Source organism: Podarcis vaucheri, assembly GCF_965113315.1.
Source record: "Podarcis vaucheri genome assembly, chromosome: 17".
NCBI classification, from domain to species: domain Eukaryota; kingdom Metazoa; phylum Chordata; class Lepidosauria; order Squamata; family Lacertidae; genus Podarcis; species Podarcis vaucheri.
The window spans coordinates 33,913,622-33,931,127 of record NC_138755.1 but is presented as its reverse complement, the minus strand read 5'-3'; the positions used below and the strand labels follow the sequence as shown (position 1 = coordinate 33,931,127).

General features: G+C 43.2%; 1 gene segment (V, D, J or C); it reads left to right on the top strand.

Annotated features, from left to right (window-relative positions):
- The window catches only part of LOC309521984 (T-cell receptor beta-2 chain C region-like), a 56,844-nt gene that overhangs the window by 37,087 nt on the left and 2,251 nt on the right, over positions 1-17,506 (top strand). Inside the window, exons 3-5 of the C gene segment in view lie at positions 4,421-4,486; positions 14,799-15,134; positions 16,041-16,070.

Genomic DNA, 17,506 nt, shown 5'->3' with positions numbered 1-17,506 from the left:
CTCCCCCCTTGGCAACTTAAAAGATGTTATGATAAGGAATAATAATGTAAAGGTGGTGACTAATTTGATCTTCTCACCTCAGCAAAAAACAGTAATTGCAAAAAAGGGGGGAAGCTCACCTCTTACTATTTATGAATGGATTGAAAAGATTTGGTGTGTGGTGATAAAGATCAGATTAACCTACTATGACAGAATGCAATAAATCTACCCAGTTAATTCATGGAGAAATGAGTGTTAATTTCAATTTCAATAACAATGGCAATGTGCAGCCATATGTTGTTTTCAGTTTATTGTAAAGTTATTATCTGGAAACATTGTAAACTTATAAAATGCTAACTAAAAGAAAAGGGTGAGCACTGGTTCACAAATCAGTCCTTTCTTATCATCCTTTAATCTTTTTGTGAGACATGTGTGTTTCGCTCTCATTTTATTAAAAATGAAATTATTTTTAGAATAATTATAAAATGTTTTTGTAGACTGGTCAAATGCAGCTTGATGACATCACAAATACTAGCCAATCAACACCCTCCATAGCAGGCTTCCCCCACCCCCTTGGTTCAAATTAAGCCATATTGAAAACTTGCAAAATTCCATCCACTCAAACTTGCTCAAGGAAAGAAAATTATTTTTTTAAAAAGGAATGTAATTGGGGCACTTAGTCAAAACTTACTCAACCTTAGCCAGTGCTCTAAGAATATAACAACTGCCTTTACTCTTTGGAGAACTCACACTATGAATAGAAAATATTGGATCACGCCCCATTCTCAAAAAAAGATTACCTTCCACAAACTTCCACTCACTGACAGCAGGAATGCCCACCCAACCCTGTAGCTCTGTATGACGTTCAGTCACGTGCTATTATATATATTGACGCAAGTGGTATAGTCATGTGAGCAGAACAAATCAGGAGGGAGCTTGCGCAAGATTTTAGCTCCTCCCCCATGAATCGGAGAATCAGATTGGATTGGCTAACAGGAAATAAGATACCACCTTAAATAAAAGTGGCTTCTTAAGAGAGAATTATTGCATTTTTAATCGTCTCACATAGAAGAAATATCACCTAGGTATACATGCATCGCTGAGCATTTAATAACAATTTGGGGGTTTGGCTGTTTAAAGAGCTCCCCCAGGAATCCTTATTGGAAGGATTGTGTACCTGTCTGTTGTGTAGGCTCGGATTATGATTTCCATTTTGCCCATGACGTAAAATTTGAGCTGGAGAGTCCTCAGTTGCATTCTGACCCACGGCATTATCCTTTAGCTTTTCTCTGGTAAATGTTTTGTTTTTATTCTGTACAACTTTTCTTTAGAATTAAAAGCTCATTTTTTTTTCTGAACAGGAAGGCAGGCAGATAGCTCTACCTCTAGTTCACCACTCATCACATGCCCCTGAAGACTATATAAACTATATATGGCAGCTGGCATAGCAATAAGGAGGAGGAGAGGAAACACGGGTCACTGTGGCTTCCTGAGCGGAGGAGCCCCCTAAGGAAATTCTGAGTCTGGTTACATGTCTTTGACGGTTCCCACCAGTTCTGCCACTGTTCCCTGACTTGGCTGAAACCTTCATTTGGCTGTTGGTGTCTGTGGTGAAACTCAGGGAGGAGCCATTACTGTATGAGAGTAAATCATTGTGGGGACAGGGGCTCACAATGATTCATTTCTTCAAGAGGCCTTTACAAAAACCCTCCCTTGCTTAACAAATGGGCTCCAGCCAGGGCTTCACAGCGGATCTAACAATGAAGAACTTCACAGCCTTTTCAGACTTGGGAGCCACCATTATTTCCAATCGAAGAACCGCTTTTAATATTTGGCCACATATTTTATTCATTCGTTCCTATTATTATTATTATTATTATTATTATTATTATTATTATTATTATTTCTGGAATTTTTGTCCCATGTTCCTAACCCACAAGACTTCCAAAGTGGCCCAAAACATCTTAGGTGTCCTACTCTTTCTCTCAGTCCTTTTCCCTTCTCTCCATGCATCATTCTCACTCTCCATGCCTCTTTTCCTTTAAAAACAATTACAAAAAGAAGATGGCATTTGGTCCCCCTGGAGTGACCCAGCTGAGGCTGCTGGCATGAATTCCAGTTCTGAATCATGCTCCATCAGTTGAAGAACACTGGGGTAGAAGAACCCACAGAGAACTTCTGTTTATTGGATTTCTCATGAAAGATGGGGCTGACTAAGTCTATAATCTGCTCAAAAAAGGATAAAATCCTCAATGCTTCCATTAAGTTGCTCATTCAGGGTGGATTTCCATAATCACCTCTCTGCACAATTATTGCCCCTGCAAGTTTTTAAGGTAGATTTTTAAGCGGTCCAGTTGTTTTGATGAGAAGTTGTTTGAATTCACTCTTATTAAATCATGTCTCCTCTCACAGTGACCCTCTTTCTCGTTCTAGGAATCTGCCCCTAAGGGAATATCATTCTGGAGACCCTGCTTTCAAAACACTTTACGAGGCAAAGTATGGGCAATATTACCAAGCCTGGTAACACAGTGTTCCAACAATATCCTGTATTTTGGGGAAGGGACTCGACTCACTGTTTTAGGTAAGTACTTGTTCAACCGTAACTTGAAATATTGAATAATCATTCCCTCATTCCTGGGAACTGTAGTTCTGCTAGGGATAGGGAATATTGCTCAGCACCCTCATTAAACTACAATTATTTGGAGGAAAGCATGGCAGCTGAACTTCCACGAGACCAAACTAAATGTGTGTGTGTGTGTGTGTGTGTGTGTGTGTGTGTAGTTTAGACCCTTTCTGTCTGAAGACATCCCCTCTTCCTAGACAACATTCCCTTCAGTTTGTTCTCTAGAGCCTTAAGTTTAAACAAATCATCTCAGTCCTGGGCATATGAGATTATTTTCCAAAGCTACATATTTGATTCTTTAGACTGCAGAATATATACTTTGGTATGCACCCTTCCCCATTTCAAACTGTCTTTTAAAAAAGTGATAATACTAAATAAGGAGAGAAGCATTATACATAAAATAGGTGTTGTGGAATGTCCTGGCTTAAAATATAAATAGAACAAACAGGTTTTACAAGCAACGAAGAGTCCTGTGACTTTCTTGGTTCAGACTGCAGTGCAATTAAATGCAGGTATATAGGGGAACCAAGAAAGAAAAAGTTTGCCAAATGGAGCCAAAGGGACATACCACAGAAAAGGCAGCAGCAGTCCTGTCTGGCACCTTTCCCTACAGCTGACCTTTGCTTCTTGGCCACACATCCTAAATCTCCCAACTGAAGATAACTTTTTGTGCATCTGTGAGAGGCAGGCTCTGATCTGTGAAAGCACACAATACACCATAAATCTATTAGTCTTTAAAGTGCCACCACAAGACTGGTTTTGCTACAGTAAAGTCTAACATGCAGATGCCCCTTTGGGACTTGGTTGATCCATGGGTAGGTTTGCTAGATATCTTCCCTACTTCTTCCATAGTTATCTTGGAGAAACAGAAGGAGGTCAAGGTGAAATTCTATGAGATGAAATGGGTCTGGAGACAGGGCAGGGTGGAGAGAAATATTCTGGAGGTTTCCCCACCTAAAGATAAGAAGTCCCATCATTTTCTGAAAACACTGTTGACATGATTTTGTATTTATCTTTGCCGTATGAGATAAGTCACTTGTGAGCTCCTAAATCACCCTGTCTTAACCAGAGATAACTTCTCTGGGAAATTTATTCTTGCTACTCTGTTTAACACTGTGTCAAACACCCCACTGAACTTTGGCCAAGGAACCAGGCTGACGGTTCTAGGTGAGTTTTTTTTATCTCCCTAAGAAAATTCTGTTTGTTAGTAGAAACTAATAAGGAACACAATCTCCAGGAAAGGTTTTCTGTGTGCAAGCCCAATTAAAATCCCCTGCTCAAGAGAAGAGTTATGTTTGTTTTGGAGGGCATCCAAATGAGCTGTGTCCCAAGACTACAATCGTATCCCAATTAGTAAGAAGCTAAAAACGTGCCCCTCTCACAAATGCAGAGAATAAGCAGAGTTATAGAATTGTAGAGTTGGAAGGGACCCCTTTAGTCATCTAGTCCAACCCCCTAAAATGCAGGATTTTTTTTTACCCAGGGTAGGGCTTGAACCCATGAACCTGAGATTAAGAAGTCTCATGATCTACCAAGTGAGCTATTGATATGCTCAAAATTTAACCTAAAAATGGGAGTAGGAAGAAAGAGGCATCTTAATCTGAATCAAACAATGAAAATCCTGGACACACGTTAACCATAGAGGCTGCAATTTCATTCTGCAATGGTCATGGTCAGGAAACACAGTTGTACCAGAGGAAATTAGGACGTGCCTTCCCACCCCTTGTTCATTTTTTGGCTGGCAATTGTTGGGCCAGGCAGGTCAGAAAAAGGCGAGAGAAAGGCAGTATCTATGTTAGAAAACACCATTGTTTTTAGGTGATGGCTTTTTCACTGTGTACTCTGAAGCTTACTTTGGGAAGGGCACTCGACTCACAGTACTTGGTAAGAAAATCCATGGTGAATTGTTTCATTTTTTTTTTTTGTATTGGAATTGGCTAATTGCAACAGAGGTTTGTAAAAGCAAAGGGGTCTGGGATGTAGGTCCTTTTTAAACTGTTCCCTAAAATGAAATGGGGATGTTGTGAATCAGCACACCTACCAAGAAAATTTGTTAGTCATCAAGACTTATTTTGGATTCCCCTGAGCAGCAATAGATGTTTTTGCCTGAGGAGCAATCCCCAAATTCACTGGCAATTTTGCTCCAGGAGAAGTTTGGGGACTACTTAGGTTGGTGTGCGTACAGAAGGAGAGAAAGAGTTTCAGCTAATCTTATTCACACCTATTTGGCTCCCTTCAAAACTCCACAGGTGTTTTGCCTGAGGAGGAACTCTTAAATTCCACCTCTGTTTGAAGCAAAATGTCTGTGGCAAGTCTCCAACGAACCATTTCAATGCAGGAACAGACTGGCTAAATAATTAGTAGGGACACCCAAGAGAGGTCTTTACATTCTCCGCAAGGAATAACTCTCCACATCTGTGCATCACTTGGTGTCTTAGCACCTGATTACTGAAGACTGGATGTGATAAAGCGAGGGAAATTGTTGAACTACAGTTCCCATCAGCACCAGCAAGCTTAGAAGGGTCAGAAATGATGGGATTTGTAGTCTGGCAGCATATTGAGGGCTAAATGTTCCCCACCCCTGTGATAGAGGCGAAACTAAACCCAAATTGTGCTGATTTTTCTATAAAGCTGGGGGAGGTTTAAAGAAAGGGAGGAGGGGGCTTGAATCCTTCCTTTGTGCATGCTCTCTCCATGGAACTGCTACTCTCTGGCTGGTCCCCCCCCCCAAAAAAAAGGGATTACTTCCATTCATGAAGCTCCACTGGGGGAAATATTGCTGGAGAGAAGTGATTTCAGAGACAAAATGAAAGTGTGGTGGAAAGCTCTGGATGGAAGTTTTCATTCCTGCCTGCCAAACCATGCTTTATATCAGGGTTTCCCAAACTTTCCAGCTGTTTTTGGACTACAATTCCCATCATCCCTGACCACAAGCCCTGCTAGCTAGGGACGATGGGAGTTGTAGTCCAACAACAGCTTTATACCATACCTTCACCCACCTTTTCCTGCTTTATGGAGACTTTGGGCAGTCAGATGCGTTGCCCAAAGGGATGACAAAAAGAGGAGGCCAACTTGCTTGGAATTTTATATGTATATATGCAAATTTATAAAATAAGTTTGCATAATTGGACAGCCCTCAGGTAGAAGACACCTTCAGACACAGGACTGTCCTCCAACAGCCCTGAAAATAGGCCACCCTAGAAGGAATTGGTGGTGACCCATTTCACGTATCTCTGCTGATCATCAACCTTGGCTCTGAATTTGTGAGCTAGCTTCACTGAGAAGTATTGCATGCAAAGTCATGTGAGCATTCTATGAGATAGAATGAAACGGTGTGAAAATTCTGTCTGGGGGTGTTAGGTCCTTCAAGTCCCATCCACACACATGCAAATTATCACAATCCTAATGTAGTAGCAGATTCCATTCTCAGAGAGCATGCAGGTGACATTCTCAGCTCATCTATCGTTGTCCTGGAGCCTCCAAGGAATTAAAGGGCAGAGGGGGAGGGGGAGAGATGTTGTCAAGAAATAGATGCCTTAGATAACGTGTGCTCTGCAATTAATTTCTGTGACAGATCAGGAGGAAACAAATGTCTCTGCCTTCCAACAGAAAGCCTCATTTCTTTTCATGTCTTATCAGCATTGGGTAACTTATGAAGTAGTGGCAGAGAGGAGGAACTTTGACAGAGCAGCTTTCCAACTGTAGCAGACAGAGGATTACCTTGTGGGGAATCAAAGTGGGGTTATTTCATGAGCTAGTTGGCTGTGCAAACACTGATCAGTTACACTTTGGAGCAGGGACCAGGCTGACTGTATTAGGTAAGAAGACGAACCTTCTCACGAACCTCTGTACTGAAAAAATGGTAAATCTAACATTCTTTCGAGTTCCACGTTGCTATCTTAACAAAACTAGATATATATTGTGTGGCACAAATTGGCTGACCTGCGGGAAACCTCCTCCTAACAAGCAGCTTGGCTCCAAATATTGACTCCATAGCTGTCCCAGACAGAAAAGAGAGCTTTGTTAAACAAAACAAAAAATTAGGAATTGGTTTGCCCAAAACTGTACTGAGGGCTCAAAGGTTGTTGTTGTTGTTTAGTCGTTTAGTCGTGTCCGACTCTTCGTGACCCCCTGGACCAGAGCACACCAGGCACTCTTGTCTTCCACTGCCTCCCGCAGTTTAGTCAAACTCATGCTGGTAGCTTTGAGAACACTGTCCAACCATCTCGTCCTCTGTTGTCCCCTTCTCCTTGTGCCCTCAATCTTTCCCAACATCAGGGTCTTTTCCAGGGAGTCTTCTCTTCTCAGGAGGTGGCCAAAGTATTGGAGCCTCAGCTTCAGGATTTGTCCTTCCAGTGAGCACTCAGGGCTGATTTCCTTAAGAATGGATAGGTTTGATCTTCTTGCAGTCCATGGGACTCTCAAGAGTCTCCTCCAGCACCATAATTCAAAAGCATCCATTCTTCGGCGATCAGCCTTCTTGATGGTCCAGCTCTCACTTCCATACATCGGGCTCAAACGTAGCCACAGGCAATCCATTGCACATTCAATCTGAAAGCTGACAAAGAGGGAGAGAGCAAAAGCCCAATTTCATAAGTCCAGGGGAGAGAGAAGACAGAGACAGAAGCAGGAAATATAAATGTGTTAGCTGGACTGATGTGTCATAGAAACATAAAGATAGAAGGGGCTGTGAAGGTCTTCTAGTCCACCCCCTGCAATGCAGGAATCCTTTTGCCCAATGTGGGTTTCGAACCCATAACCCTGAAATTAAGAGCCTCATGCTCTGCCATCTGTTCCAAACAGCAGAGGATGAATATGATCAGAATCTGCACATTTTGCAGAAGCCCTCCTCATCTACATAAACAAGGCAGTCGTTGATATAATACATTAGGAGTAAATAGCATGATCATGGTATTTAGAAATACAAGCACTGGAAAGATGGGAATTGTGGCTGCCCATACCTGTGACCAGCTGGTTCATTGGTTACATTTGACCATGCTAGTGTATATACTAGGACAGTTGTCTCTCAACCTAGTGCCATCCAGATGTTCTGCACTCTAGCAGCTATTCACCCTGGCCAGCATGTCCAGTAGGCATGATCAGAGCTGTAGTCCCAAACATCTGGAGGGCAGAAGGTTGGGAAAGCCTAGACCATGGGTAGGCAAGCTAAGGCCCGGGGGCTGGATCCAGCCCAATCGCCTTATAAATCCGTCCCGCGGACGGTCCTGGAATCAGCACATTTTTGCATGGGTAGAATGTGTGCTTTTATTTAAAATGCATCTCTGGGTTATTTGTGGGGCATAGGAATCCATTCATTCCCCCGCCCCCTAAAAAAAATACAGTCCGGCCCCCCACAAGGTCTGAGGGACAGTGGACCAGCCCCCTGCTGAAAAAGTTTGCTGACCCCTGGTCTAGACAATACTGGTTTGTCTGGACGATACATAGTCTAATCTAGGGCAAGGCAACTTCCTATGTTCCAGGAGTATCTGGGAAGCTGTGGAGCAAGTTTGGGGAACCTGTGGCTTGCAGATGTTGCTGTGTTTGTTAGGCCAGAGGCTTTTCCCAGCAGCAGGCAGCCAGATAAAAAGTTAAGGGCAAAGCGGTTGCCTGCGCAGGTGGTGTTCTCTTTGAGAGACCTTCCCCAATCTTTGAGGAGAGATATTCCCTCTTTGGTGATAACGGTTTCACACTGTGTTACAATAACCCTCTGAGCTTTGGCCAAGGAACTCGACTGACTGTTTTAGGTAAGCAGAAGGGGTTGGCAATGTGGGGGGTGGAATTAAAATAATGGCTCATTTTAAGGGCTGCAAAAGCACTTCAGATATCTGCTCACATTTAACGACTTACTGTATATGGTAAATTTTACAGGAGTGACAATTATGTGAGGTACGGCAATGTCATCGTCTGATTATTTTATTTCCACTCAAGGTAGCATCTCTAGTTCTTTCTCATTGCTTGCCCTCCTCCATTTTCTCCCCACAACAGCCTTGTGAGGTAGACTAGACCGAGGGAGAGAGAGCGTCTGAGCCAAGGCCCCCTCAGTGAGTTCCATGGCTGAGTCCTAGATGGGCACTCTAACCACTAGATCACTCTGGCTTTCATTTATTGGTTCTCATCATCTTAACAATACCAGAGAAAATGGAAAGGTGCGTGTATGTGTCCTGTGCTTCCTCTGGGATTTCCCAAATCTCTGTTTATTGAGCTCTTGAGGAGCTTATAAAGTTGCCATTGTCCCCAAACCGAATTCCCATAAGTGTAAGTGAAAGAAAGTAAAGAAAGAATTGTTTTAGAAGTGAAACTCCACATTCTTTCCCACTACCTAGGCTCCTTTTGACCTTTTGACTTCTAGGTCTTTTTTCACCCTCTGTCCCAGATGGTCAGTTTCAAGCACTTTGGGAAACTCCACCGACCTAGTTCCAACCTCCGTTTATTAGCACGTCTGGCTTCACCAGACTCTGGAAGGCAAACGCCTAATGTGGAGCCAAGCACACAAATTAAAGCAGGCATAGCCTTAAGCTGTGGGAATCATGGGAGGCAGCTCAGGTGTGGGAACAGGCATAACAAACACACAGACCATTCCCTGTCCTCACCTGTGTCATGTTGGGAGGCTAGGCACCTTTAGCTCTTTAGTAAAGGTTTGCCTACAGGAACGTGATGCCGTGTTCCACTGAAAAGCTGCATTTCGGACAAGGAACGCGGCTCACTGTACTAGGTAAGAAACACATGAACGGTAGGCGCAAGGAAGTCTTGCCACAGGGCTGGCAGCACAAGAGAAAGCAGAAGCAAATAAATTAAAAATGTGCCTGTGCAATTGATGCAAACCTCAGCTGAACTAATCTACAGAATCCAGGGACTCGGGAAGCCATAAATGATTTGGGCAAAGGTTTGTGGTTTTTTGTTTTGCATTGTAACATTTAAAAAGATGAGATTCAAAGCACACTTTTGGTGAGGGATTCTAGTCAGAAACACTAATGTTTTTGAGGATGAGTGGGACCCTTTAAATGAATGTTGGGATTGTCTGGCATTTTGGGTTCTCTCGGTGGGTGGAAGGGTAGGGAAGAAATTTGCCAAAGGTTGCAAGGCATGTAGGACTGTATGATTAGCACCCAGTTCCTTTAACTGTCCCCACTGATTTCACTAGGAAGGACTGATGCACAGGCTTCACTTTTCTGCTGAATCTTAAAGGGGCCACTCAGCTCTGGCTGGATTGTGTGTGGAAGTAAAACGCCGGCATCTCTAAGAGCCGGCACTCCAAGTTGAGTGTCAGAATATCTACTCTTAAAAGGAACCAAGGAGGCGGCAGGCAGGGGGCACAGAGGAACTAAAATAGCAAAATGCACGGTGGCCACAATTCAAAGTACGATACAAACCCATTCAGGAAAAAGGCCCCTTGTGAGAATAACAACAATAATCAAAATTATTATAGCTTACAGTTATAAAGCAGCCAAGAGTTCATGGCTGATGTGGGATTTGAACCAGGGATTGCATGGATTTGAACCTGAGAAAACATTAACTTAAAAAAAACACACCATGAACTCTACAAAAAAAAAAAAATGATATCAGGAGAAGACAAAGCAACACTTTATCTTGTGCCTTGGCTGAGCTCTGGGATCTGGTTTTGACACCAGGACTTAACTCTGGTGGATACGAAGAAAGGAAAAAGAAAAATGGGCAGAATTAGGGCCAAGTGAGTTGTGGTGTTAAGGATATCTCTGCATTTAACATGCAAGCATTTAAAAATGCAAGCAGCAGCAACAGCTGGGAGAGAATGATAATTACTGGGATTGCAGCAGGGGTAGGTGGGTAGAAATGTACCGTAACCATTTCCTCCACTCCTGCAGTCCTGAAGCAAACCCCTCTTCTGAAATGGATTTGGGGGGGGCACATTGGCATACAGCCCACCCCAGCTGCTATGATCTGGCAGGGAACAGGGCTCCTTGAGGAGAGCCATTTAACCCTGAATGCATAACCATTTCACTTCTAGTTTCAGGCTCAACAGGTATCACTGTTGCTTTTATAGCCTGCCTTTCTTGCGAGAAGCTCAATGTGGTATACATGATTCTCCCACAACCCCATTTTATCCTCACAGACCCCTGTGAGTTAAGGTTAGGCGGAGAGACTGAGATGGGTCCAAGGTCGCCCAGTGGCTTTCAAGTGGCCGCGTAAGGATTTGAACCCTGGTCTCCCAGGTCCTTGTCAAGCAACAATCTAACCACGACACCTCACTGGATTTCTGCACCACACTGGTCGTAGTTTCTGGAGGAGGAAAACTAGTTGTAGGGTCAACGGCTACTTCTGGAGTTTCACATTGGCCTAGTTCTCAAGGTGGTAAAAGAATACAGTGGTACTTCAGGTTAAGTGCATAATTCGTTCCGGAGGTCTGTATTTAACCTGAAACTGTTCTTAACCTGAAGCATCACTTTAGCTAATGGGGCCTCCTGCTGCTGCCGCGCTGCCAGAGCACGATTTCTGTTCTCATCCTGAAGCAAAGTACTTAACCAGAGGTAATATTTCTGGGTTAGCAGAGTCTGTAACCTGAAGCGTATGTAACCTGAAGCGTATGTAACCTGAGGTACCACTGTATATGGACGCCCTATTTCATATTGCAGGTGGGGGCCCACGCGACTGAATTTCTTTGACTTGAAACATTTCATGTTTCGGGTTTAAGAGTTCTTGTAGCCTCGATTTCTGTCTGACAAATGTGTTTCCACCCTCACCAGAGCAGGCTTCAGTGATGAGAGCCCCTCCCTGTCTAAAAGTGGTATACCCCAGACACAAATTTGCCACCTAAGAGGTAGGTCAAAGGACTTCAGTGGTACCTCGGATTACAGACGCTTCAGGTTACGGACTCCGCTAACCCAGAAATAGTACCTCGGGTTAAGCACTTTGCTTCAGGATGAGAACAGAAATTGCATGGCAGCGACAGCGGGAGGCCCCATTAGCTAAAGTGGTACCTCAGGTTAAGAACAGTTAAGAACGGACCTCCAGAACGAATTAAGTTCTTAACCCGAGGTACCACTGTACAGTCTTTGTTGACCCTGAAACTTTACCTCCTCCAGAACTACTTGTTTTCACTGAAAATCCTTTTGACAACTAGAGAGGATGGTGGTACATACAGATCAGCCCTAAAGAGGACTGCTGGTGTGGCCATTCTCACAACCACAAGGTTCAGGTTCCCACATCAGTTTCTTTCTTTTTTAAAAAATCCCTCATGAAAATTCACCAGAATTGTAATATTAATATATACATTTTTGCAAGGCAAGTTTCCCCACTATAATGCATGTTTGCAGAGTGCTTTCGCTAATATATGCATTTTATGCACATGTTATCCTAGCCTTTTGTACATACTACCCTGCTGGAGAACTGCATTTTACACTCACTGGGAAGCAAGAGCGGGAGACCAACGTAACCAACTTTTTAAAACTGAAGACTGGAAGCCCTTTATGGAACATTTGAGAAAGAACTGTAGTGAAACGAAATGGCTGGCAGAATTTGAATGATGAGCAGCAGATTGAGAATGACAATAAATGGAATAGAGGAAATGTGTATTAGATATAGTTTGACGTTTAATTAAAAAGAGAGAAATGCATTTCAAAATTCGGGGAAGCTCAAAATTCAAAAGATGGTTGTGCTTTGGTTCACATCTTCTTGCAGAAAGTTTGGTAGGTTTGCCTTTAAATGTGAACTGAATTGAACTCCCTCCACCCCCATCCCTAGTCGCAGCCACCATCTCACTTAAAACCCACTCCTCCAGAGTTGACAATTCAGGGGACCAATAGGTCCCCCTCCCCACTTAAGGGGTCAGATGTGGTCCTGGGGTCTCCACTTGTCTCCCCCTTTTCCTGTTCTCCAGCTATCGAAAACATCTTTAAGTAAACCCCGAATAGTCTGCTGTAGAAATGCAGTTTGAGTGTGAACTTGCATGGCAAAGATATATCTAAACGACAGTTTGGTGCAGTGCTATTTTTCTTAAAAACAATGTTTGGGGTACACTCATTTCGACTCAAGAAAAAAACACACAATTTTATAGTTCAGATTGGGGGGGGGGAATACAGTAAATGGACAAAAGGACAAAGATTCACAAAATGTTTAGGGGTCTGCATCCCCCCAGGAAAAAAACACTGGTTTGCTGCCTAGAGAAGAAGGCAAATGATTTTCGTAGTGCCTCGTACCTCTGTGCTCTGCATATGAACTTCATTTTGGAAGTGGAACAAGACTCACTGTCTTAGGTACGGTCTTGGCTGTAAGTTGGTGGTTCTGGTGGAACATTTGCCTGTTTGTATGTGCAGAGGGCAGGGGTATAAGGTTTGGACTTTATACTAATATTCTGTGTCCCATTTCAAGTCCTACTGAAATAAGGTGAATTTCTTAGTCACCATGCATAGGCACATGAATGTAGCCGGAGACTGATTAGAGCACCAGCTTCTTTTCAGAGCACCGGCAAGTAGTTTGAAAGAGGGACTGGTGTTTGTGATGTGCGTGCTCATCTAACTTTTGCCTCTAACACAATTTGCTGGGTTTTAAAAGCTTGTTTCGAATATTTGCAGGTTCTGTTTCCCCAGAGGCAATTATGAGTGGGGTGGGGAGGAGGAAATTCTTGTTCCACAATGATATGAGGAGCAAGAATAATGGGGAAAATGTGGACTAAAGTCATGTATTTCCTATCTCCCCCATCCCTCCGCTCTCTCTCTCGTACACAATTATTTTTATGGCTCAAAATGGCAAAACTGGGAATTTTGGTAACTCTGAAACCATTCCGTGAAATATTTTCCCCTCACACAAATAGGAGCTCTGTTCTCCGCCCCTTCAATAATAGATGAAGCTTTTTAATATTAGCAAAATTAGTCTTTAAAATGGACAGTGTTATGACAGTGTTAAAATGGACAGTGCCCACATGGGCACACACACACATAGACTAGCTTGTGAAGAAAATTGGTGCAAATGAGTTTTCAGCTCCACATTGCATTGCATTGTTGCTATTTAACTTGGCAAAATATGGATGGTCTGCTCATTCTTGGCATCAGGGCTGGTAGTATTATTGCAACCATAACCACAATGTTAGGATCTAGTCAGCAAACTTTTTCAGTAGGGGGCCAGTCCACTGTCGCTCAGACCTTGTGGGAGGCCGGACTATATTTTGTAAAAAATAAATAAATGAACGAATTCCTATGCCCCACACATAACCCAGAGATGCATTTTAAATAAAAGGACACATTCTACTCATGTAAAAACATGCTGATTCCCGGACCGTCCACGGGCTGGATAGAGAAGGCGATTGGGCCGGATCCAGCCCCCGGGCCTTAGTTTGCCTACCCATGACACTTCATTTGAAAGATTTAAGCTATCCAACCTGGAACTGAAAACAAACTCATCATTTAGAGCAAGGTTTCCCAAACTTGGATATCCAGCTGTTTTTGGACTACAGTTCCCATCATCCCTGACCACTGGTTCTACTAGCTAGGGATGATGGGAGTTGTAGTCCAAAAACTGCTGGAGACCCAAGTTTGGGAAATCCTGATTTAGAGCCTTTTCCTCCTTTAAACATATGCACACTCAGTTGGGTGTAAGTTCCACTGAGCTAAATGGGATTTACTTCTGAGTAAATGTGCATAGCATTGTGCTGCGAGTCTTTTAGTTCTTATGCTCTTACAGTTGTCTTAACTGTGTGTTTTTATTTGTTTTTAGTTCTTATCTGTTTTAATTATCAGTTTTTACCCATCCATTATCCGTGTTTAATCTAGTATTTTATTCAGATGTTTTATCCAATGCTTGTTTCTTTGTCCTTATTTGCTCTAACAATTATCGGTTAAAAAAAAATCCTAACTGCTATTTTATTTATAGGTTTTTTGCTTTTTGTTTGGCTTTTATCCTGGTCTGTGACCGTAATAAAGTTCATTCAGTTCACATGTGTCTATTTAGAGTTGGAATTTTTCATGCTTACTTTAAAATAAATCTCAAACGGATGCCGAAATGTGGAGAAGTTAACATAAGATTGGAAAAATGGGGCAACTGGGAGACGCCACCATGGACCGATCTGCACATCCCCAGTTTCAGGTGACATCAAGGGAGAAGTGAAATCCACAGTGGCCTGTTTGCACGTGCAAGTTGAAAGTGATGTCGTTGAAAGTGGCAAAATAGCCAACCGAAGGTCAAGGAGGTATATCATCTCTGTTTACCTTGTTCCTTTCTCTTCCAGGAGTTGACCAAGATGTCAGCCCCCCTCAAGTGACCATATTTGCTCCGCCCAAGCAGGAGGTCGATGAAAAGGAGAAAGCCACCATTGTGTGTTTAGTCACCGATTTCTTCCCAGATCATGTCGCCCTGAGCTGGACCGTGAATAACGAGAAGAGAACGGCTGGGGTAAAGACAGAGGACCCAGTATATGACAACACCGCGAAGCGCTATTCAATGACCAGCCGTTTAAGAATCACCAAGGAAGAGTGGCAGAATGCAGATAATAAGTTTGTGTGCAGAGTCAATTTCCACGGTACAGAAGGATCCACAGACTATGAGGATGACATAAATGGTGCAGGTAAGTGAAAAGCAGGTTAGCAAAGACTGCCCTAAAGACTAGGGAGCTCAGATTCCCAGGAAGGTGAAATCTACCACAAGCCACCACGTTCTCTATGCATTCCTGTAGTTTTGCACCATACACAGTCCTGGTCACATTTTTAAAAAGTTTTATTTACAGTGGTACCTCTGGTTAAGTACTTAATTCGTTCCAGAGGTCTGTTCTTAACCTGAAACTATTCTTAACCTGAAGCACCACTTTAGCTAATGGGACCTCCTGCTGCTGCCGTGCCACCGGAACACGATTTCTGTTCTCATCCTGAAGCAAAGTTCTTAACCTGAAGCGCTATTTCTGGGTTAGCGGAGTCTGTAACCTGAAGAATATGTAACCTGAAGCGTATGTAACCTGAGGTACCACTGTACATGGGCAAAATGCTCCCAGATCCATTTGACTGCAAACCATTCCTCATCTCTAATACATTTTCCTAGTAATGTGTTCTATCATATTCAAACATTTGTTGATGAACTCCTTTCATTGCATTTGTCTTATTCTACCAACTGATCCTCAGTGGATTTCCAAATAGCATGTAGTTTCCCTAAATGTGTTCGAGAAATTGTGGCTGTTTTCACACCTAGCCAAATCTTCTGATGCCAATATTCAAGGAAGATTCCATTCCTGCCTTTTGCGGGGGGGGGGGCAAAGATCATTTTGCTATCAATATATTGTTCATTATTATTCCCCCCCTTTTTTTTACACACAGCCTCTGGGGACATTCAGGAGAAGTACATGCACATTTGGGTTTTTAAAGCCATGCTTTGGAAATATTACCCCCCACCCCCACATACCCAGCTGTCACTTTCCCTGTCTACTTTCAGTTTTTCCAGGTCTAAGGATAGCTAATGTGTCTTCTCCCCCTTCTGCTTTCAGATTGTGGTGGCGGCAGCGAAGCTGCAAGAGGTAAACCCAAATTGCCTTGTGCTTTCAATGCTGGAATTTCACTGGAAATAAAAACACAAGAAACCTCCCTTATACAGTGGTGCCCCGCAAGACGAAATTAATTCGTTCCGCAATTTTTGTCGTCTAGCGAATTTTTCGTCTTGCGAAGCACGAAATCCCATAGGAATGCATTGAAAATCAATTAATGCGTTCCTATGGTCAAAAAAAGTCCAAACAAAGCCAAATTTGGTACAACAACAGTTTATTAACTGCTCTTTAAAGTCACACATACTGTAAAGAGCAGTTCAAAAATTTAAGGGAAAATAAATTAACTTTATAAACAAAACATGTCTTTGTTTTTAGTCAAAGAAAAAAAGTTGCGAGACGTTTTCGTCTTGCGAAGCAAGCCCATAGGGGAAATTCGTCTTGCGAGGCAAATCGCGAACGGAAAAAACTTTCGTCTAGCGAGTTTTTTGTATTGCGAGGCATTCGTCTTGCGGGGCACCACTGTACTGAGCCAGACCACTGACTCACCTAGCTCAGTTTGTCAGCACTGGCTGGCAGCAACCGTACAGGATTTCTACAAAGGTCTCTCGCAGCCCTAGCTAGAGATGCCAAGGTTTGAACCCTGGGAGATTTGTATCAGATGCCCCTACCAGTGAGCTAGAGACCTTCTGCCAACCAGTCTCCTATCTAACAGCCCTTGCAATAAACATGGTCGGAATTAAGTCCCATTGACTTCAGTGTGCACAGCTTCCTGTTTAGGGAGGATGACGATCTGTACATGAAGGCAGGAGGTTACCTGTGTAGGTTTGATTACTTCTGAGTTCAGTGTGACTGGGCAGCAGGGGGACCTCTTGGTTCTGCTCCAAAACATTTTGGCACGGCCAGTCTGAAATATACTCGGAGTCGAGAGTGGATTTCATGCTCTTTATTCAGCTCATAGTGGTGATGAGGAATGAAAGTTCCCCCCAAATATCTGCTTTATATACATTATTTACACAATGGGCCCCACGTGATTGGCTAATTCCGGGATTCTCCTGTGGCCAATCAGGTTGTGGATTCACTTCCACCTGGAGCTGGATTGGGTGGCTCCTGCAGACCAATCATACTGCTGCATTGTTCTAGGACCAATCAGACTGCTGCATTCTGAATCCTATTGTTCTAGGACCAATCAGACTGCTGCATTTTGGATCCTATTGTTCTAGGACCAATCAGATTGCTGCATTTTGGATCCTATTCAACTCAGTACATAACACAGTCCATGATAAACGTCACCTCACCTACTGATAGCCTCCAGGGCACCCATACAGGCGTGTCATCATCCTGGGCTTCCAACATGGTGAAGGGAAAGCAATATTGCTACCCCAACTCCCAGCAGAAGTCTCAGAGCACATGAGGGCAACTGTAGATTGCCTGTAGCTTTCGCTGCATGGCCTCCAGCACCGCAAGAGAAG